The sequence below is a fragment of the Diadema antillarum genome, unplaced genomic scaffold (assembly GCF_040938485.1).
Source record: "Diadema antillarum isolate AM-2024a unplaced genomic scaffold, OU_Dant_1.0 seq00000799_RagTag, whole genome shotgun sequence".
Taxonomy (NCBI): domain Eukaryota; kingdom Metazoa; phylum Echinodermata; class Echinoidea; order Diadematoida; family Diadematidae; genus Diadema; species Diadema antillarum.
In genome coordinates, this window is record NW_027271683.1 from 1,189,433 (window position 1) to 1,213,240 (window position 23,808).

At 37.7% G+C, this 23,808-nt stretch overlaps 1 pseudogene; it reads right to left on the reverse strand.

Moving 5' to 3' along the window:
• Positions 1 to 9,828: 9,828 nt before the first annotated feature.
• Positions 9,829 to 22,259, reverse strand: LOC139739465 (uncharacterized; annotated as a pseudogene).
• Positions 22,260 to 23,808: the final 1,549 nt, after the last annotated feature.

The following is a 23,808-nucleotide window of genomic DNA, read 5'->3' on the forward strand; positions in this document are numbered from 1 at the left end:
ATTTTGTTATGAACAAAACTCATAAACATAACGACTTCAACACAGGTGAAAATAGAACATACACACTAAAAAAAGGAGTGCCAATATGTACCCATAAGGGTACAGATGCTTGTCGCTATACAAGGAACCGTAGAGGTACTCATCTCTATCGTATACAGGGGTACTCATCTGTACCCCATACAGGGGTACACAATCTGTACCCTAGAGGTACATATAAGTACCCAAGGCAGGGGTACTTATATATACCCCTGTATGGGGTACATATAAGTACCGCTAGGGTTCCTTGTATAGCGACAAGCATCTGTACCTCTAGGGGTACATATTTGCTGTCCTATTTTTTAGTGTGTAACACACCGATTCTTTTCGCAGAAATACAACCTTAAAGGTACGATATGAAGTGAAATTTCCTTAGAGGCAAATTAAGAACATATTTAACATAAAACGTTACAAACTGCATGATAATGAAAAACATTAAAGTTTTTGGTGGTGTTTGATGGAAATTTGGTGGGTTGAGCAAAATAAAACATCTAACCTTTTCCACTAGTGATCAACACGGACAGGGGCAGTTCATCATCAGATGAGCCCTGTTCTTCATCTTCGTCTTCAGAATTGTACTCGTAGTCCTTGACTAGGCCTTACCAAGGAACGCCCTCCCATCTCAAGATGACAAAGCTGCCTTTATGCAAATTCCCTTCCCATTCCAGATCTTTGGAAGCCACATCATTTTGTCCACCCAGTGCCCATTCAATCAGCACGTCTGCGTCAGGATCTATAATGATTGTGAATCCAAACTGAACACACAAATGAAGAAGGAAACATATCAGCACTGATTATTCAAATGGGTGAAAAAATAATTATCTTACTTCTATAATAGTAAAGTACTGCATTAAATGAAGTACATCCGACATGTAAATAATTTGAAAAACTGTGATTCTCATAATCTGTCAGAGATTCGCCTCATTTCATTGTTCCCTATCACAGCACTGATACTTAAACTGATCCACTACATAACTTATTTTCCCATTTACTTGGAGAATCCAATTAAAAGAAGACACATACAGATCTACCAATACATGACCCAAACCTGAATCATACAATTTCCTATGAAGGTTCACATATTACTGAAGTCGTCGTCGTTCATAAAGGTTATGATATATGTTGCACTTCTGCCTAAAAATGACAGTAAAAACGAGATTACACTTTCACACAATGAATCGTATATTTTAACGTATTTTTTTCTTGCATTTTGTTTTTGGCTCCATGTCACAAGCTTGACTGCCTCTAAAGTCGAAACTGTGGAACATAAGAGAAAGACATTTGTTTTGATATCTTGAAATGTTTGAATTACATTCTGTTACTTGCCTAAGTTAGATTAGGAATTGTTTGAAGAAGGCCGGGTTCTGGTCTACAGCATGTAGAATCTAGTTCAATTCAATGTTCAATCTAGACTCTACATGCTGTAAGTTGGACCTGAACACTTCTTTACTTAACAATTCCTAACCTATTATGGAAAACAAAAATGTAATGGTTAATAATCTACGATTGCATATGCCCTCAGTAAGGTCCTACTCCAGATGGATTTCCTACGTAGAATCTAGATTCCACTAACGTTGTTTAGACGTCTACACGGAACATTTAATCTACCCTCAGTCAAAGGAAGCACAAGGGACTACTTAATTTATGCAATAAGAGAGTGCGATAAACGCTTCATGCACACATATGGCAAAATTTCTTACGACTGCATCCCAACTCGGAACAGATTTCCGCAATAAGTCGGTCCTTTATCCCTCGGTTGTGGAAGTCGCGAGATGAAATGTCAAACAGTGGAGGCCTGTCCCCCCACCTGTCACTGACTGTTCGGTCGACTCCGTCCACGAAAAAAAAAATAATCATCCATTGTCGCAGAATACCTGCGATAAATTTTGAACATAAGCCAAAAGCCCGCGATATGCTGCGATGGGCTGCGATAGCTCAAAATCGCCGGTTATCGTATCGCAGACATCCTCACACTGTGCGATTTCTCGTCGTGCGACATCGCAAAGGGTAAATCGCAGTAAAAATCGCACAGTGTGAGTCCGCCCAAACTGATCGAGAGCTAGCGACTCGTGAATTGCGGTGCCTGCGTCCGGATATGCCTGCATAACGAGACGCTCTAAGTCTCCTGCTAACTCAGGCAAGCTCTCGTCAGGGCGGCGTCGACGATTTCTAAACTGTACGCGACACAGTTCCGACTGGTGGACGTAGCCAAATCGCATTCCAAGGGCTTGCACTAGTACCCGAAATTCACCTCTCTACTGTGCTGGAATGGTAGATAGAACCGAAGCCGCCTTACCTGTTAGACTTGCTGCCAGATAAACAGCCATCTGATCTTCATCTCACCCATTTGATCGTGCTAACAAAAAAAAAAAAAAAAAAAAAAAAACTGAGAGAAGTAAGCTTCCCACGGCACTGTTCCATTGTACGATGGAGGTAGAATCACTTTGCCGCGTTTCTGATTCGAACTAGACTGCTCTAGTAGTTGCGACGTAGATGGTTCCCTGACTTGATCAACTTTAATTTCTTCATGCTTAGTTTCAACAGCTGTCATGCGCCCTTCAAGTTCTTTTTGACTAGCTGTAACCGAGTCTAATTTCGCATTAATCGTAGATGTAGTCTGCTGCAAGCTTACAGTCAACCCATTCAACGCCGTAAGTAGGGCAGTCACGGCAGACTGGTCGCTCGATATCTGACGACTTTTTGCAGTTTTAGTTTGTTGCTTAGAGCGCGTTATTACCGGTGTTCGGCGCATCATGCTGGGTACATCAGCCACTGATCATAAATCATAAATGCACATTAATAATAGATAAGACACATCAGTTTACCGTCAGCTGGCAACTTAGCAAAATACACATATCTCATCAACAAGTTATCCCCATAACTCCACTCGATCAAGTCAACCACCTCTAACAATTTGCACATAAGGTTATAATTCAGTTTCATCCCACTCCTGACACCAATGTTACAACGGGTTAAATCTACTGAATTCATAACAGTTGAGGATTGAATTGACTTACGTGTTGTTAGCTCATTCACTGCAGGTCTCCAACTGCCAGCACCGGTGCATCTTCTACGCGCACATCCATGGCTAGGGGTGATGCGCTGTGCGCTGCCTGGCAACGCAGTATGATGCGTGTTGCCAGGATGAGGGATATCCACTACAATATCTCATAGCGTTTCCATGTACGAAAAAAAAAAAATATTCGCGTGCGGCGGCGAACATCATACGGTCGCCAGCTTTTCGCCACTACGCTCATCTTAATTTCACACCCTTCATTCATACGCGCGCATGTCATGCATAATGGAAATAATGTGCATCATTAAAAATCACACTACTCACGAGAAAGTTTGAGAAACCCCAAACAAAATAACATTACGGATTAATAATTATACAGTGTAATAAATTATCTACTCATCGGGCACATGTTGTGTTTACACCAAATTTATGATTTCCTGCATGTCCCATCCATACAAAGGCAGGCAAAACGATGTACCTTCACAATCTACATGTAAGTTCGCACTAGCGGTTACATCGTGCAAGTCACACATCGCTTCCTCCCCGGTATCTCCGGGGTTTGTATGCGTAGCGAGGGATACGCTCTCCATTGCTCCACTTCACACACAGTAAACACGCGTTCACTCCGTCACTCACAAATCGAGATCGGCATGCCTGTTTTTTACTCAAATTTGCGAAATTAAAGCGTCGACGCCAGTTTGTAAAAAATGATTAGATTTGAAGAAAGAAGATACATCGCTTTCTACTCTCGCAATCAACAGACGGGCGCTTTCGACCCCCGTAACTTTTTAATGGCTGCCCTTGGAATATTCTCGTAACCACGGATGTCATCGACGCATGTTCTACTTTTAAATAGGGGGGGGGGGGGACTCTTATCAGATTGGGTTATATTTTGACATCGCTAACGCAGTTTCAAAATAGCCTTCACATCCCTCCCCCCCCCCCTCCTAAAAATTATGCGCGCCCTGGTCCAGAACGCCGCAAATTAGCTGATCATGCGCTTTTGAACTTATTTTACCCTTGATTTCATCGTATTTGGATTTGATTTATGTTTCAACAAGAGGTGTGAGGATCAGATGATTGGAAAGTATTTTTTCTCAAGATTTTTGAGTATTAGTTTGGGGTTAATTTGCACCTATTATTTTTCTTTTTGGAGAATAAATCTCAGTCTGTGAATGATTTCACTTCACTACTCGGCGCGTTTGCCTGCGCGTTGGCAGGAATTTACTGTCGCATGAGTGACATCCCTACTAGTGGGCACCTAGACTTAAAATAACAAAACAAAGCATGGTAGTCTATGCTGTTTGTTGCTCAAATTTTTCATGAAAATGAAGATTTTGGAGACATTCTTTTTTTTCATGTAGCCATTGATAATACAATCTCTAGATGTATTCTATCTGGGGTCTAAATAAAATCAGACAAAGTAATTCTTTTGTTCTATTCTGTAAAAATAAATAGAAATAGTTGGGTCCCTAGCGTTAGACTTATAAATCCACTTAGAGTCTAGGTCTTTCAGAAAAGAAAAGAGCATTCATTAACATGTAGATGTAACTGGTAGAAATGGAAATGTAGCTAATTGGCAATCATATACCATGTAGGCCTAGTGCTATAGTTCCTAACAAGTCTATTGTAGGCTTGGTTTCCCTCAGTGTGATTTAATGACCGAATGCATGATACGTCATTAGGCATGCATTTACTGTATAGTCATGAGTAGGCAGCTAAGAAGTTAAAACTATACTGTTAAGATTTCTCGAGGCAGGGAAGGTTTGGTAAAAATATTTTAGACGTCGTGTGGAGTTTCTTTTTTTAACAGCGACTGGGCTGTGTATAGTATAGTAGATTCTCTAGAGGTCTAGACGATCTAGAACCTGAGTTGAAAAAAAAAATGATTTTTCTGTACAAAATACGGTTAGTTGGATCATTGTCTAACGTTACAGTGAATAGTGTGGATTCTAGGACTAGGAGTAGCAGTTTCAGTTTGTTGAATGCTGGCATTTCACTCAGGATAAGATAAAATGGAAGAAATTAATGAATATTAGGAGTTGATTATTCATACTTCTGAACTTCCTATTTCGGAACAGACCCCTAAGCATTGATAACAGAGGACCTTTTACTCTGGCGTAGTTATGCGGCAGTTGTCGCTACTCTGTGTTTGGATGTATTCCTTGGTAACCTTCTGGCTAACCATCTTCAAGCAAGTGCCATCTTCAAGCAAGTGCCATCTTCAAGCAAGTGCCGTTGCGTTCTGGTTGGTGGCGATGCCAAAGAATTTTGGAAGAAGACGATCCATTGGGTTCATGAACTTAATGCGAAGAGAGACTCAGAAGGTGCACATACGATCCTGCATAACCAACTCTTAAATGACGCCAGCAAGTTTGAGAACTATTCTGCCCTACTTTGGCAAAAGGAAGCAAGTGACAAATGTGACATTTCTCGTAAAAGAGCAAAATGTGTCTGTCATTTACACTGACGTCAATGGACTATCATGCTGTCTTATCTAACATATCTCTTAGTAGGATGAGTGTTTCTGCATGAAATTTGGCCTGGAAGAAGAGCTCATCATGTGAATTATGAAAACATCAATAACTCAGATTCGGATGGTATGTCACTTGCTACCTTTTGCCAAAGTAGAGCAGTATTATCGGATGCCGCCTGAGAAATACTGAATATAAAATTGCGCCAACAACACGTAAAAGACACACCCACTGCAGAACACCTTTAATTCGTAACCTTACGGTTGGTATAACTCTATAGATACTACAAAGAATCTCGTTTGACTACTGTGAGAGACTACTGTGTTATAACAATTGTAATTCGCAGTTGATTCGGTTCCGGTGTTTTAAATACGCAGCCATCTGATAGGGCATGTCATGAAGCGTTTTATCTTTTTTTTTTTTTTGGACAAACTTTAATCATCTTATTCCCTTCTTGCTTCTGATTGGATAAGATCATTGTTTCTTATTAGAAAAAGTAATAAAAAAAAAACACGGGTGCTTCATGGAATGTCCCACTGAAGTGCTGAACGAACTTTCAGACACTTGTTCATACAAAGACATGACATAGATCATACATGCATACGCATTCATTCTCTGTACGTACTTATATTGATGAATAGCACCTCCGTTTTCAATCGGATGTGTAGTTGAAAAGAAAATCTATATCATTAGATTTCATCTTTTGTTGACTGAAAACGCACCGTCACCATTTCATCATGGAAGTAGATAGATTTACTATTCCACTACAATCCCACACGTGAAAAGTGTGTAATGAGCGTGCATGTGCGTGTGAATGCCTATGATAAATGTAATCTGTGCGTTATTATGCGAACAAAAGATCTTCAGTGACCTCATGGCGTTGCTTTTCCTCCTCTGTATCATCAGGAGCGACGCCCCTTGCTGCTTTTTTAACGTTGTTTCTTCCTCTCACCGCGTCCATGAGAACCTTCATTCTATCTCTCACTGCCAGTTCGTAAGCTTTCAATCCCATCTTCTGCAAGGCCTCAGCGACCTGTTGCGAGGCTGTGCCGCGCTCCACCGTCTTCTTACGAAATTGAAACGGACGGATGAGGTTGACTTCTTTCAAGAGAATGTCGTCTTTGTTGGTGTCCCATGAGAATCTGTATGGACAAAGTAGTCAGATAAAGTAGAACTATCACCCAATTTGATTTATACCCCTACCTGACGCTGAGAGAGGTTAGCTTAACCAGCAATTACTTCGTAGGATTTTTATTGAGGAAAGAAAAAAGAATCCATGGCAGTGTATTGTTCAACAATTAATACATCTGTATTTTGCTCACTGATAGTCACTTGTGCCATATGTCAAGTCAAGGGCTCAAAACACGAGGGAGTAAGATAAATAAATCGGCAATTTCTATTATTCTTAATAAAAATGTTACGAAGGCAACAATGTTTGACAATCACAAAAATGACCTTTGCGCAACTATATAAGTATGAAAGTCATCACAAGTGTCAAATTTCAAGTCAAATGCTCAAAAGCTGAGAGTTAGCTGAATTCACATTGCATAATTTTCATCAAAAATATGTTGTGACTATGAAAACAAACGCTAAAACGACACAAGATAAATTTTGGACATCTAGGTAATACAGTTGTCACATGTGCCAAATTTCAAGCCAAATGCTCAAAGACTGATGGGGCCAACTAAATGCACAGTATTTTTGTACGATGTTCTTGCAGAATATGCTGTTACCATGTATAACTCTAACGTTAAAAATTTAACGTTTGATGAATGATAAAGATGTCATTATTATTCCGATCTGGAATCTAACCGTTAGGTCTAACTTGTTAGACATCTAATGTTGTGTACAGTCCCCTACTTTATCTAACCACTAACGTTAACTGTAACGTTAGATTCTAAAGATCTATAGCTATTCTTCTTGTCTATTTTAGAAACGTCTGTCTAACGTGTTAGGTTTCTAAACTTAACGTGAGATCTAACGTAAATCCTATAGGGCCTAACGTTAGATCTCTCGTTAGTTCATGAGTTAGACAAAACATTCTAGACCTAACGTCAATTAGGTCAAGGCCAAATGGTAATTTAACACCAAATGCTATAACGTCTCGTTAGAACCTCTAGTCTAACACTAACTTAGTTACATTGTCCACTAACAATAAATAATTTGGGCATACCACACTAATTCTAAACCTTCCTAATTTCAACTTTAAAACATATTCAGAAGAAGCACATGAGTGAAGCAAACACAGAACATTAAGAAAAATCGAATTGCATTTTTTCGTTTTCGAGTTATGGTAAAAAACGGGGATCTAAAAAGAATCCAAATCCAGCCATTTGGGGGAAAATTGCATTTTTAGCATATTTTGACCCAATATTTTGCATTGAAACATGGATAATGAAGTGCCCAAATACTAATTTGTTAGTAGAAATATGAACATGTATACAAGGAAGAAAAAATGGTTTTCAAAATTTAAGTTTTTCGGTAATTTAGCACTAAAAATACCCAAATTTAGCTTAAAGGGGAAGGCTAGTAACTGATCAGTGGGAATCAGTGGAAATGCTGGGAGATGATTGTTCCAATCCTTATGGGATTCATTCAAGAGTTCATTGTATATCTATTCTTGTGTGAAAATGATTTGCTTCCGAATGGCCTCATATTCAAGTAATGTGCAGATTAATGCTCCGTCACTGACCAGGGACGCTAACCTGGAAGCATTAAACTGCACATTACTTGAATATGAGACCATTCTGAAGCAAATCATTTTCACACAACAATAGATATACAATGAACTCTTGAATGAATCCCATAAGGATTGGAACAATCATCTCCCAGCATTTCCACTGATTCCCACTGATCAGTTACTAGCCTTCCCCTTTAAAATGACCAACAGGGCAGTTTAATTTGCTGCAGAATAAACTAATCAAACTAATTAATATGTAAAAATACAATAATTCCAAAAGAAACACATTTTGTGATTTTCCCAAAGGTATTTCCATCTGAAATTCTTTTTGAATGCACATTTTTGTTCGAAGTGTATACCAAATATTTGAATAAATGCATATTTTATTCTGTTTTATGGAAAATAGCCTCATCATATATGCATAAATGCTGTAATGCCGAAATAGTATTTTTAACGAAACTTTCCATTAATATTTATGGTACGTTATCATGTATTTGACTTAATATCATGTCTATGCAAATTTATGTATGGAAATGCATAAGTGCTGTAATCCTGGAAGGGATTTTTTTTTTTTTTTTTTTTTGGGGGGGGGGGGGGGGGGTTATGAATTCGCCAAAACATCATTCCTGCGGTACTTAATACTCTCACAGATTTTGAATCCATGTTTAGATTATTTCATGCAAATTAGCCTCATTACGTATGCATACCTGTAATGATGCTAATTTGCATGAAATGATCATTACATTCGCTTGCATACATGTAGCAAATCCAAAAAGGACAAGTATTTTGTAATGAAACATGCCTTAGTCTAAAATTATGAGAATTCCTCTCTTTTTTTCATTGACAAGTTTCAAATGAAATACATGTACTTATTAGATATGTATTTCATTCTGTGTCAGTATTCGCTATTCAAATTATTACTGTAATTATTCAAATTGTTCTTTCTGCTAAGTTGTCACATGTTTGACCACATATAAAGAGCTTATGAAGTATCAAAATCGTGTTCCCAAAATCTACGAATCACTGTCTGCTCATTTTCAGTTTTAAATGATTATACAAGGTATGACATACATGACGACATCTAAAATTGCTGCATTGAAAAAGAAGAAAAAAATAAATTTTAGAATGATTGTGGATGGTTAACAGCTACACAAATATCTCAAACAAAATATCAACCATGGCTAAAGTCAAATCAATTTAGACTCATGAAAAAAAGGATTTTGTTCAAAAGGCTCTAAGTTTACATGAGTGGAAAAAGCAAAGAAAATCTAGTGAAGGAACATGAATTGTGGACCTTCAACCTAGAGAAAAATGTTTGAATAACCAAGTTTGACTTAAGCAATGTTGACTTTGATAAAAGAACATGAGAAAATCAGAAACACTAATGAACAATCAGAACAAACGAAGAAAGCCAATTGGAAAAATGCAAACATAAAATAAAGCAAGAGCAGCATTATCCCACCTCACATCAATTCTAGAGTACCCTCCCACTCTTTGTCTAAGGGATAACAGGATGTTTCATCATAAGGTGAGTCTTAAAGTTGGTGAAGAAGAACAGGTGTCTTTAAGTTTTTGTGTCAGGATTTTATCAGGTTTTCCATATATTATATTCGTCTGTAGCTTTATCTGTGTCTTATTCGTCTGTGAATGATTCAATCCCATGGGAATGGCCCCTGCCGCTTCTTCTTTGTGGGCGAGATCTTACTCAGTAACTTTTGCTTTAGAGCATGTTTACGTTCATCAATGGTCTCACAAGACGGCGGTAGTGAAATACTTGTTCCAGAACCTTGCGAACAATCCATAATTTCTGATATGATTGACCGAAGATTGTTTTCTAGTTCTTCAACTGACTGAAGTAACTGCTTCTTTACGTCACCTTTACAGGTTATTTCCCAGTCTTAATTTGGGAATTGATGAGTGTTTTCAGCTTTCTGTTTTAGATTATTCACATCATCATTGGAGGAGCACAACATCCCACACACTTCTAAGGCTTCCGAGGTATTGTTATACCCCCCCCCCCCAAAAAAAAAAAAAAGCCATAGTGTGTGTGTGTGTGGGGGGGGGGGGGATATATAGGAATCACTCTGCGGTCTTGTGGCCGGTCAGTCGGTCGGGCGGGCGGTCAGTCGGTCCGTTGCAAAATCTTGTGGATCGAATTCCTCTCTCATTTTTTTAGCAATTGACCCAAAATTTGGCATGTTTGTTTTTGTTTGTTTTTTATTGTTCCATATTCGACATTTCAACAAATACATAAAACATAAACATCACAATACAAAAGCCTGGATGAATTGTCACGTACAGCTTATAAGACAATAAAACATGTGAAATATGAGGAATCTACATAGAAGCATTGCTTGTAGGGTGTAGATTCCCAGATGCGGATGTGAGATTATTTCTTACTTGGGTATGTAATTAAAGGAATGACAATTTCTGAATTGGAGAAATATAAACGCCAAAAAGTAAAAAGAAAAAGAAAAAAGAAAACAATGAAAACAATGTCCGCGGCACAGACTTCTTGAGTGTTGCGTGATCACCCGAGCGAGGTACAAGTCAGATGCAGTGTACAATAGCAGAGATACCAAATGTGTACAAAGGAAGTTCAGGAGATAATACAGAAATCACGAGCGAGGCACATGTTACATAATCGATAATGTCAGTAATGTGAAGTATGAACAGAGAATATCGAGGAGGATTGAAGAATAGCTATAGATATGAATTCAGAAAAACTAGTTTAAGTTTATGTTTAAATGAATAAAGAGACTGAGATTGGATTATTTCTCTATCAAACTCATTCCAAAATTTAAGTCCTGTAGTGGTTATTGTTTTTAAAGCAGATACGGTTCGTACAGGAGAAAGATGAAAAGAATCTTTTTGTCTAGTAGGGTAAGAATGAACTTCAGTATTTTTGACAAACATCGAAGAAAACACATCAGGGAGACCACCTGAGTTTAATTGATACATAAATGACCCGATATTAAAATGATATAAATCCTGGATCTTAAGTGTTCTACTGGAAAAGAATAAGACATTAGTGTGTTCGAAAAATGTGGCGAAGTTAATTATCCGTATAGCTCTTTTCTGTATCAATAATAAAGAATTAAGTCTAGTTGTACAGCAGTTTCCCCATGCCAGGATTCCATAACCTATATAAGGCAAAAATAGAGTAGAATACAATGAATGCAGAACATGTTTAGGAAAAAACTGTTTTAACTTATACATAACACCTACATTTTTTGATAATAGTTTACGCAAAGAATCAACATGAACTTTCCATGTCAACTTACAATCAATATAGAGACCAAGGAATTTTATGTATTCCACCTGGTTCAATTCTACGTCGTTTACAACCAACTTACCCGGTAAAATATTGATTATATTGCTAAAAACCATAAATTTTGTCTTGGTCAAATTCAATGACAATTTATTAGCCTGAATCCACTTAGATACTGATTTTAATTCAGTATTTACGGTATTCAGTAGAACATGAGGGTTTCGATTTGAATAAAAAATACTGGTGTCATCGGCAAAAAGTAGAAAATAGAGCAGAGAGGACGAACTGCGAAAGTCATTCATATAAAGAATAAACAATAAAGGACCTAAAAGGGATCCTTGCGGTACCCCACAAGTTATAGGCTGTGAACTGGACATATGGCCATTCAAACTAACAAATTGAGTTCTTCCAGTAAGGTAACTTCTAAACCACTCCAAGGCCCTCCCACGAATCCCGTAGTGTTGTAATTTGTATAATAATATTTCATGGTTGATTGTGTCAAAGGCCTTGGAGTAGTCAAGAAAGATACCTACTGTATGACACTTGGCATCGATCGCTTTGATAATTTTCTCTATCATGAGTAAAATAGCATGAATTGTGGAATGCTTTTTACGAAATCCAAATTGATTTTCATCTATTACATTACAGTCATTTAAGAATCGGAATACACGTGTGTACACAATCTTTTCAAGTAATTTAGAAAAAGAGGTTAATAACGATATTGGTCGATAATTTCCCAGTTCGTCCTCTCGGCCCTTTTTATATATCGGGATAACTTCAGTGATTTTCATCCTAGTAGGCACTATACCGTTCAGCAATGACAAATTAAATATATGGGCGAGAGGTACAACAATCTCATGTATAACATATTTCAGAAGATAATTAGAAATTCCATCATAACCAGTACTTGTTTTGGCTTTAAGATTATTTACAATGTCAACAATTTCGGATTCTAATACAGGCATAAAAAACAAAGATTGATTATTGCGATGACTGCTGAAGAAGGCCAAACGATCTTATTACGTGGGCCTCATCGAAGACTGTGGCGAAGATTCCAAACGGCTCTTCTCCGTTGCCAACCGCCTTCTCAATCGAAAGCAATCTTCACCATTACCGTCCCACACGGACAGTTCTGCAGTGGCCGAGACTTTCATCGATTACTTTCGGAAAAAGGTAGAGACTATCAGTAACAGTCTCTGTCCAGACGAATCGGCGCAGGAGCCCCTCACGACAGCTTCCCTTGAAACCCTGAAGCCCACTGATCCCGACGAGGTCCAAGCTCTTCTTCGCAGATTACCTCCCAAGTCATGTTCTTTAGATCCAGTCCCCACTGTATTGATAAAAGATTGTTCATCCATTTTCGCTCCTATTATTTCAATGATTGTGAACCTAAGTATTGATCAGTGTTACGTCCCCTCATGTTTGAAATCTGCATACATAACACCTCTTTTGAAAAAACCTTCCTTAGACCCAGATTCACTCCAAAATTACCGCCCCGTGTGTAACCTTCCATTTTTGTTTAAAATTTTGGAAAGGATTGTTTTCTCCAGACTTACAGATTATCTCTTGGTTAATACTTTGATCCTTTTCAATCCGCATATCGTCCTTACCATAGCGTAGAAACCCTTCTCCTCAATGTGTCGAACTTCATCCTACAGGAAATGGATCGTGGAAATGTCACTGCTTTGATTTTACTTGATTTGTCCTCCGCCTTCGATACTGTTAATCATGCAATTTTGTTAAACACCCTCCAATCTCTTGGTGTAAAAGGTCAGGCATACGAATGGTTTAAATCTTACCTTTCATGCCATTCACAGGCAGTGTATGTCAACAGCTGTAAATCAAATGCTATGCCTCTCAAATGCGGTGTTCCACAGGGCTCTGTGGGCGGGCCCACCTTGTTTTCCATCTATCTTATTAGCCTGGGACACATATTGCGCCAGCACAAAATTAATTATCACATATACGCTGACGACATTCAATTGTATTTGTCTTTCAAACCTAACCAGGCCGATGTCTTACATGCTTTGAGTCAGCTTGAGAATGCAATGAACGATGTTTATTCATGGCTGAACTCACATTCTTTGAAATTGAATACGGATAAATCTGAGTTTTTAATGTTTGGTTCGAAGACACAATTAGGTAAACTTGACATTAATTTCATCTCTTTTTCCGGCATGTCAATTAGTGTGTCCCAAACCTGTCGCAACCTGGGTGTAATGCTAGATTGTAATATGACTATGTCTCATCAAGTTTCTAGCATTTGTAGATCTGTAAGATACCAACTTCGTAATATCGGCTTCATTAGAAAATATTTGAACCGCTCTTCTACCGAAAAATTAGTCCATGCCTTGATATCCTCTAGGCTCGATTTTGGAAACTCTGTCTTATTTAACTTACCACAAACTCAGCTCTCCATGCTACAGAGGCTTCAAAATGCGGCAGCACGCATCATCACACTATCCAAGAAGCACACTCACATCACCCCTATTTTGAGATCACTTCATTGGTTACCAGTCAAAGATCGCATTATTTTTAAGATTTTACTTTTGACTTTTCATTGCATTCAGGGCGCTGCTCCTCAGTATAACATTGACTTACTCCATAATTACATCCCTGCTAGATCTTTACGCTCATCCAACTCCGGTTCTCTGATAATTCCAAGATTCACTACAATATGGGGCACACGTGCCTTTGGCCATGCTGCTCCCACCTTATGGAATAACTTACCTTCAGCCGTTAAAAATTGTTCTTCATCAGACTCCTTTAAAAGCAGTCTAAAAACTCACTTGTTTAAAGCCTCAATTTGATTACTCATTACATGTACTTGATATTTGTATGTCTTTTACTTCGTCACTTTCTCTTCCTTCCGCGCCTAGAGCACTCTGCAGAGTGGATTTGGCGCTATATAAATCATATCAATTATTATTATTATTATTATTATTATGACTTAAATACGTAGAAAAAGGTATATCCGTTTCCGGAATAACATCAGCTAAATTAGATCCAACCTTCACAAAATATGAATTAAACGCTTCAGAGATTTCATTATCATCTCTTAACTCGATGTCATTTACACAAATCTTATGGATATCCGATTTATTTCGTTTCTTCTGAAGAACATTATTAATAACTTTCCACGTGGATTTAATGTCCTTCTCATGGAGAAGAAACAGTGAAGAAAAATATTTCTTTTTTGCCTCACGCAAAACAGAAGTAAGAACATTACGATAACTAGTATATTTGCTTTTTGCAGCATCAGTTTTTTGAGACTTGAATGATGTTACCGCTATCAAAGGTAGATGTGCAAGACACCTTTTTGTTAGTATCGTATAATGCGTTGCCATGGCATATTTTCATTAAAAACTCGTGAATCTAACTACTCTCATTTTTTGAGCAATCAAACCCAAATTTGGCATGTGCGACTGCTATCAAAGGAAGATGTGCAAGACACTTTTTTTTTGTAAGTACAGTACTGCATGATGCGTTGTCATGGCAACAGCTAATCTTTACAAAATCTTGTAAAATGTTGTGGATCAAACTACTCTCATTTTTTTGAGCAATTGATCCCAGATTTGGCATCTGTGACTGTTATCAAAGGTAGATGTGCAAGACACCTTTTTTGTTAGTATCGCATAATGCGTTGCCATGGCAACGACATATTTTCACTAAAACTTGTGAATCGAACTACTCATTTTTTGAGCAATTAACCCCAAATTTGGAACGTGTGACCACTATTAAAAGAAGATGTGCATGAAAACTTTTCCGGTAGTATTGCATAATGCGTTGCCATGGCAACAGCAAATTTTTACGAAATTTTACAAAATGTTGCTATTTGAGCTCTTGGCTTTAAATTCGTTAGATGTGACCACTATAGTACATAGATGTGCAAACTTTATCTTTCGTCATTGTTGAACAATGTGTTGCCATGGTAACAGCTTTTTTTCATAAGAATACAAAAGTATCTTGGATTCAGTTAACTCCCTTAGTCTTTGAGCATATGGCTTGAAATTTGACTCATGTGACGGCTATGGTACGTAGATGTGCAAACTTAATCTTTCGTCATTGTTGAATAATGTGTTGCCGTGGTAAAAGCATATTTTGATAGAAAATCACACAAAAATACTATGGATTCAGTTAACTCCGTCAGTATTTGAGCACTTGGCTTGAAATTTGTCACATGTGGTCTTTATGGCACGAAGATGTGCAAACTTCATCTTTCGTAATTTTATTTGAACAATGTGTTGCTATGGTAACAGTATATTTGGAATGAAAATCATACAAAATCAGGTAACTCTGTCAGTCTTTGAGCACTTGGCTTGAAATTTGACACTTGTGACCGTTATAGCACGAAGATATGCAAACTTCATCTTTATAGTCATTGTTGAACAATGTGTTCCCATGGTAACAGTATATTTTGAGTGAAAATCATACGAAAATTGTGTTTCAGCTAACTCAGTTTTTGAGCATTTGGCTTCAAATTTAGCACATGTGATCGCGGTATAACCTACACGTGCAAAATTTATCTTTCGTCATTGTTGAAAATGTGTTGCCATGGTAACTGCATATTTTGAACGGAAATCATGCAATGATACGAATTCAGCTAACTCCCTCAGCTTTTGAGCATCTGACTTCAAATTTGGCACACGTGACAGCTGTGATATGTAGTTGTGCAAACATTTTTTGTTATGTCAAATATTGTGTTGCCATGGTAAAAATTTTTAATGGAAATCATAGAAATTGCCAATTTACTTATCTTCCTCCGTCAGGTTTTGAGCACATGACTTGAGTATGACACATGTGACTATCATTGAGCAAAATAGACATTTGTCCAGTGTTGAACAATGCATTGTCATGGTTTCTATTTTCTTTTTCAATAAAAAGCATACAAAGTTATTGCTGGTTGAGCTAACTCCCTCAGTGTTAGGTGGGGGTATTAATCACATTGAGTGATAGTTATAATTCACATGTTGCTTTGCCACCTCTTTTTGTTTATTCTCTTTTCTACACTTGTCCATGAGCGACTTCTCTGCAATGTTTTCTTTGATTGTTTTGCTTCCTTTCAGGTACAGCTGAAGAAATGACTTCCGTGGCTTCATAGCTTCTGCTAAGAATTTGTTTTTCTTTTACTCAGGCATGCTGTCCAGGTGCTCACGAGTCTTATTTAGACTCCACAACAGAATCCCTTTTAGAGCAACAGTTTTAGCATTGGGCATCTTTCTCTTTAGATAGTCTAGGCCGGCGAACATCCTTTCAGCACACAAATTGTCTTTTGGGCAAGATGCCGTCTGCACTCGGATATCACTCTCCTGGCAAATGATCCGAGAGCTGAGGGTTGATACATACCAGGCAGTTATGGAGGATGATGGACACTGCTTGTCTAGTGAGATGTTCGATGGTGCATGGTGCATATATTGACCGATTCGGGTTCGTTGAGGGCAGCAGACATTTTACGGCACAGGGCGCAGCCATAGTGGGTGTATCAGCCGACCCCCCCCCCCCCCCCCCCCCCTGCTCTCCCCCACCCCGGGGCAACATGTTTATCTTGCACTTGTAACAAAGGTTCGCGCACTAGCAAGCATTCGCGCACTCAGTACGAGACGCCTATTGGCTAAAGCAGTTTTTCATTCTGCGCGCGTGCTAATATAGGGAGAGGGGTGGGGGAGTGCGGAGGGGGGGGGGGGGGTCGGCTGATACACCCACTATGGCTGCGCCCATGCCAAAAATACACATAGCGCGTCACAGAATCGGTCAATAGGGACTTGTGGATGATGTCCTTGATTGGTGGAAATGCATCGAAGAGCAAACTGCTGTCATTCACCAGAGGTGAAGGGTCCACCATCCAATCGTGCACCTTGTGGAAAAGTCGCGTGTAGAAGCGATCTGTGTCCATGACATGCAGCGTGCTCTCCAACATCCTCATTAATGGGGCAGTAGTGCTGATGAATGATCCCCATTGCCCTGATTCCTGCTACAATGGTATCATCACCAAAGTCAGCTTTTAATGACTTAATGTACATATTCTATTCACGTTTAGAATCTAGTGATGAACACAGAGTGTGAAATTCAGGAATAATGGTGATACACGGCAGCCGAGTTATAGAAAGGCACATTGAACATGTTTCCTCTGCATGCCAGTAGGAAGGACGTATGCACAATAAACTTAAACTCTTCCATCATACCTGATTGTTCATCACAGTCTGGACCCAGTTGGTTGCAAAATGACCTAACCGCAAGTAGAGAAGCAGATTATGTCTTTCCTGTATTGCACACCTTTTTATCTCTCTCTCTTCCCAGCTTTCGTTCACTAGCTTCAATTTTCTCCCATTCGCAGAGGGCACTGGCAGCATATTCTTAGAGAATTAGCACAAGATGCTAACCACAGTATAGGTCATTTATTGTCGCTATCTCCTGCTTGACATCATCATGCAATGTCTCCCAGTTTGCTGTGACTTGTGGAAGAATGTCTTCTCTAGCTTCTCTATGTATGATTTTTGTTCACAATAGAGCGATCTGTCATTGTCGTCTTGAATTTTGCCGATTCTGAGTTTGTGCACTTTTTCCTTGTTTTTGCTATAAGGTCCAGTCTAACTCCTCCAATGTTTCTTCTGTGTCTTTTAGGAGCGCATCTGGTTCAAAACCACTAAATATATACAATTTAGTGAAATACTTGTCGCAATAGTTTTACCGAAGAAAAAATAAAGCAACGACCGATTGTCATAAGTTTCGGGTAATAGTTACCGTTAGTACATTGTTATCTAGAACTGCCGAGAATTTGAACAGCCAGTTATGATTCTTTCGGAAGTTATGCATTCATAAAGATGGTAAACCCGCCAAAAACAGCATGTCGCAAATTAATAATTTTGCCGATATGTTACTGTTATGCAAATGAAAGCACGATCTTTTCTCATTAAAACTTGTTCTAAAGCAAATTAAGCCATTGGCCTACACGTTAGAATAAAAAGAAATATAATTGAAAACTATTCAATTGAATTATTTTACAAGTAAAATTTGTCGCAAAGGCCTGTGAAACATACGTCACCATGATTTCAAGTTTTCCTTTAAAACATTCCCTTGGGTTGAAATTGTGAATTATCCGTCCTAAAAACTTAGAAAATGTCTCGTCCAATGCTGTAAACAAAAGTTTTGCCACCTGGTTATCTGCTGCAGAGAAAAAGCTTCAAGCACTAACATGTTTCAGACCGTATGGTTAAGAAATGAATTATACGTTACCACCGCTATGGAAAATTAAAAATGAAAATGTTACAAGGAAGTTACCAAACATAGGCATACGGTACCCCAATCTCTCCACTGAGTTTTCAATTATGAGCCATTACTAATCGCTTGAAAAAGTCACATCGAAGGTCAGATGTAACTTACGTTACCGAAACATACGTTACCCCCCAAAAAATTATCTTAATTAGATTCACTAATATTGCAACCATTCATCGATAACAAGTGCTATCTAGAGGCATCTTACTCCATAGTTGCTTAGAAACAGTCATTGCGACAAAATGGCGCATCACGTTGACGACTCACAGGGAATGGACTGCACGAGATCTTTCTAATAATCTGAGCGAACGGTATTATTTTCAAAGTCATGTTTAGCGTAATTACATTCAAATATTGGTACATTTTAACTATAAGCAAGTAATTTGGTGTTTGTTTTGTCGAGGAGAATAACAAGTTTACATCTCACTCAGATATTAATACAACATCAAGGTACCTAAACATAGGGTCAATATTGTAACGTAGGTTTCACTTAAGGTAACGTAAGTTTCAATTTTAGATCTGCATTTACACTGTCGTACTTTTCACCAAAGCTTTATCCTAAAAAAGACTAATATCCATAAATAAACAGATGAAAAACATATTTCAATTTGAGGCTTGCACTAACCATTCTTTTTGGCGATAATCATTGCCAATGAGGCCCTGAATACCCTGGTAACGTAGGTTTCAGTCACTCTAAATCAATCCAATTTGTATGTTGATGATATATAAATAATGAAAACAATGGTTTTCATTTCAATTATCATATCATTTACTTCAAAGTTATAGTGATTGTAGTCTACCGAATTCATTATGTGACACTTCATTCCTTGTAATTAGAGGTAACGTAGGTTACGTTATTATGTAAGAATATCTTATTACTGATCGGCAGTATGGATTTTCTTATTTCTCTGTTAAGGGAATTTTATCATTACTCCTTAGGTTCCAAGAGGTCAAAATGGAAAAATAAAGAGCCAAGATTCAGGCCGATTACTGAAGAAGGAAAAAGGAAAAAAATGGAGAAGAAGCCTTCCTTACTCTCTCTCTCTAAAAAAAAAAAAAAAAAAAAAAAAAAAAAAAAAAAAAAAAAATGAGTGAAAATGTTCACTCTTAATGGAGTGAATACAAAAAAGAGTGAATTTAGAGTGATATTGGAGTGAATTTTGAGTGAAAAAAAAAATCATTTTCACTCATTGTGGGGTGAGCTCAGGGATCACTCGAAAATTTAGGAGTGATCCCTGAGGTCACTCTAAAAAGAGTGAAAATGAACATTTTCACTCTAAATTTCACTCTCAATTCACCCTTTTTTGTATTCACCCCATTAAGAGTGAATATTTTCACTCGATTTTTTTTTTGAGAGTAAATCCGAGAAACAACGTGTAAGAAAGTATTACGTTCCTGTGGAAAATCTTAAGAGTTGGGAAAAACAAGAGCGCATTTGCAGAAAAAAAAAAGTGAATGAAAGAGTTAAAAAGCACAGAGCCTTCGGCAGGAAAATAAAAAAGACTTAAACCGATCTCAGCAAAGGGTGAATGAAGGTAATAATGTCGACTTGATTGACAAGGATTGACATGGAAATTGATTCACAAATTTAAAATTTTGCTATTGATGTATACTTATGTATGCTTTACAATGAAAGGTACTGGATAAAAGTGTTGGCTTGTAGATATCAAATTGAAAGGATGAAATGTATACATGTATACATTTCCTTTTTTATGCACCGAAAATCATCCATAAAAATTTCTACCCAATCTAACTCTTCAGAGATATTGAAGTTTAACCAAGAAAATAGAAGAAATGTTATACTAACGCTCTTATACCAACTTTTATATCATTTCACTTTAATACAACTCGCGACTTTTGCATTCTTCTCTCCTACGCTGCCTCTTATTAATACCCAGTACCTTTTATTGAAGGTTGCCTTTTGCAGAAAAATACCTGATTGTGAGTTTACAGTTCTCTTTTACAATGATGTAATAAACATTGAAGACACTTTATATGTCACCGAACTGTTCTTCTATCTAATGGAAATAGAAGAATTGCAATTTGTTCTTCTGACATTTCCATGCCTTTTCCATTGCCTCTTTTTAAAAAAGGGGGGCATCCAAATTATGAAAGGTGCGCCTTTTTGTGTTTATCATTGTTGTGTTTATAGACTGGTGTGTCATAGGTCAGTTATACTCTCAATCTAAGATCGTGAGAAAGCTGTCTATTTACGTGATCACTCTTGAATTGTTCATGATTCTGTATTTTTGTGACTATTGCCCAAACCATGCATTATTGTTGCTAAAACGTACATATTTCTTGGCACATTATTAAATAATGTGCCAAGAAATATGTACGTTTTAAGCAATAATAATGCATGGTTTGTTCATTAATGAAACTCGTGATAACCATGCATTATTAATCATAAAGCAGTGCTGGTGTTTGCATTTTAAACTTCATAGGCTCGCGGTGATTTATTTCACATTTTTCACTCTTATGCCTGATATACCTTATTGATGTAAACTTTAATATGCTAAACAGTTAAATGCTGACCAGTTTGTGAACTCACACTGTGCAATGTTGTTTAGCGATGTATCATTCCTTTTCCTGTCATCATCTGAACACTATTTATTCACACACACACACACACACACACACACACATACACACACAAATGCACTGACAACAGGGTAAAACAATAGATGCAACACTCAGTAAAATCCACCACCGCTTGCATCATGCAACGCACCCTAAATCACATAAAACCTGTATGCGAACATTTCGCCCGTTCTATGGTGAGTCGTCGTTTTCGTGAACAAATCTGAAGAGCTTGCTTCCAAAAGGCGCTAAATCCATCATTTTTCAGTAGATTTAGCGCCTTTTGGAAGCAAGCTCTTCAAATATGTAGGGGGTTGTAGGTTGAGTCGCCACCCCTCTTTTATTCTTTAAGTAAATCCCGTCCCTGAACTAAAAATGGTACAAGCCTCATCTACACATCCTAAGATATAATATATTTTAAAAAATGAAAGTTCACGTCATCTGATTTTGGATAAAACGACTCGACAATAGGGTCCCCCACTCATCGTCACCCGAACCGATTTCACTGATGTTTCAGTGTACGCACGCGCAAGTTAATTTTTCCGTAGTTCCATGCACGTATTTTTCCGCTTTCTGTTTGCAAAGACCTAACACCCGCGGAAGAATATATTGTAACATTTTTACTGCTGGACAAAATAGATCCTGCAGCAGTAGAGATATTTTTGAATTGGACGGATCGTATCAGGCAAGTCCAGGTGAGTGGCGAGTCAGGGAAGGTGGTGACTCACCAGTTATTGACGTTAGACTATGTCTAGGGCCTAACTTTAGTGTGTCTGGCATGTAACTCTCAGCTTAATTTTCAATTTTTAAAAGCTTTCCCACATAATAAGGCTTGATTTTTTTTTATACAGTCGCATTTCAAGGATTAACAGAAAGAATAGCAACTCACCTCTCCCTAAGATGGGCGAAAAATTCATGGAACTTCACCATCTTGTCACTGACATCCACGAGTGTGACTGATTAACTGTCAGTGCACCGGTCACTGTGAATGTGCATGTAATTGCTGTTCACGTCGATTGGCTGCTGAAGCATTAGGAGGACCTGAACAGTATGGGTGGTGGATTGTGATTGGTCAATGTAGTTGCTGTTACTTGCTTCCTTTTGCCATTTTTATGCACTTTTGTGCACTTACTTCCTTTTGCCACCCAAATATCTCGGAAATGGACCGAAGTTTGGATTTTACAATTAAATATAGCATGCTTCAAATATGCCAAATCAATAAAAAAGTCAATATCCATAAAAATGTCACTTGCTTCCTTTTGCCAAAGTATAGGGCAGAGCAGTCTTATGTCGCGGTGGTGTGTAACATGCACAATAAATGCATACTCAAGAAGTTAGCAATTCAGTGATTAGTAGGCATTCAGGTAGACGCAGCCTTCTATGTACTGTGTGGCGTGAATAGTCTGAGAGTACATATCATGAGTATACGGTGTCAAATTCATTTCATGCCAAAAATTTGAAAGAAAGGAGTGTAATATACTGTCATGAGTGGGATTATTTTTTGAAAAATTGCTGGATGTAAACAAGAGTTTTGGTCAAGATGGAGAAATCTAATTGTGACAGCTGTGTGTTGAAGTCACACTGCATTGATCGTTAGTTAAAATCTATTAAAAGCTGTTATCGAGACAAGAAACAAGATGTGGAAAAGAGAAGAAAAAATAATTAATTTGCTAAATGCCATTAATACCGAGCAATCTTAATATCCAATGTACGATAGTCTCTGTTTTTCAACAGGAAATAACACACTACATTGCCACAATAAGATGCTTTTAAAACTTGTGTGAGATAAGCATAGTTGAATATATTTCAACCATAGTGATAACATCACAAGATGTGTTTTTCTTAAACTTCAACCGGAACAAACCATTCGAAAGAACAATTCAATTTATAAGCTCTTTTTTAAACAAGGTATGCAGATTTTTATCTGGAGAAAAAAAATACATTTCAATGTTTATGATATCTTCACAAAGCTTGAGTGCGCCTGCGCAAACACTAAACTAAAATTATACAATATGCATGTGCATATTAGTGACGAATTCCTGACCTTAAGAAAGCAACGGTATTCACCATTCATGGGTAAGATTATGATATTTCAACGTATAACATAATTTCGCACATGAACAGTGTCAACTTACAATAATTTGACACTACCATTCAGCTTAGGGCATTCTTTATTATAGAGAATTCATTGTCTTCTTAATTTCAACAAAAACAAACCATTTGAAATTACAGGTGACTATGATAAGATTTTTTTTTTCGGACAAGTTACACAGATTGTTAACAGGAGAAAAGAAAATATACATCTCAATGTTTGTGATAACTTCAAAAAGCTTGAATACCCCTGCGAAAACACAAAACTTGAAACATAAAATCTACAAATGCATGTTAGTGAAGAATTCAAACCTATAAGGAATCAACGGTATTTGCAAACCATATTATGTGTAAGATTATAATGTTTGAATATTGAAATAATTACAGA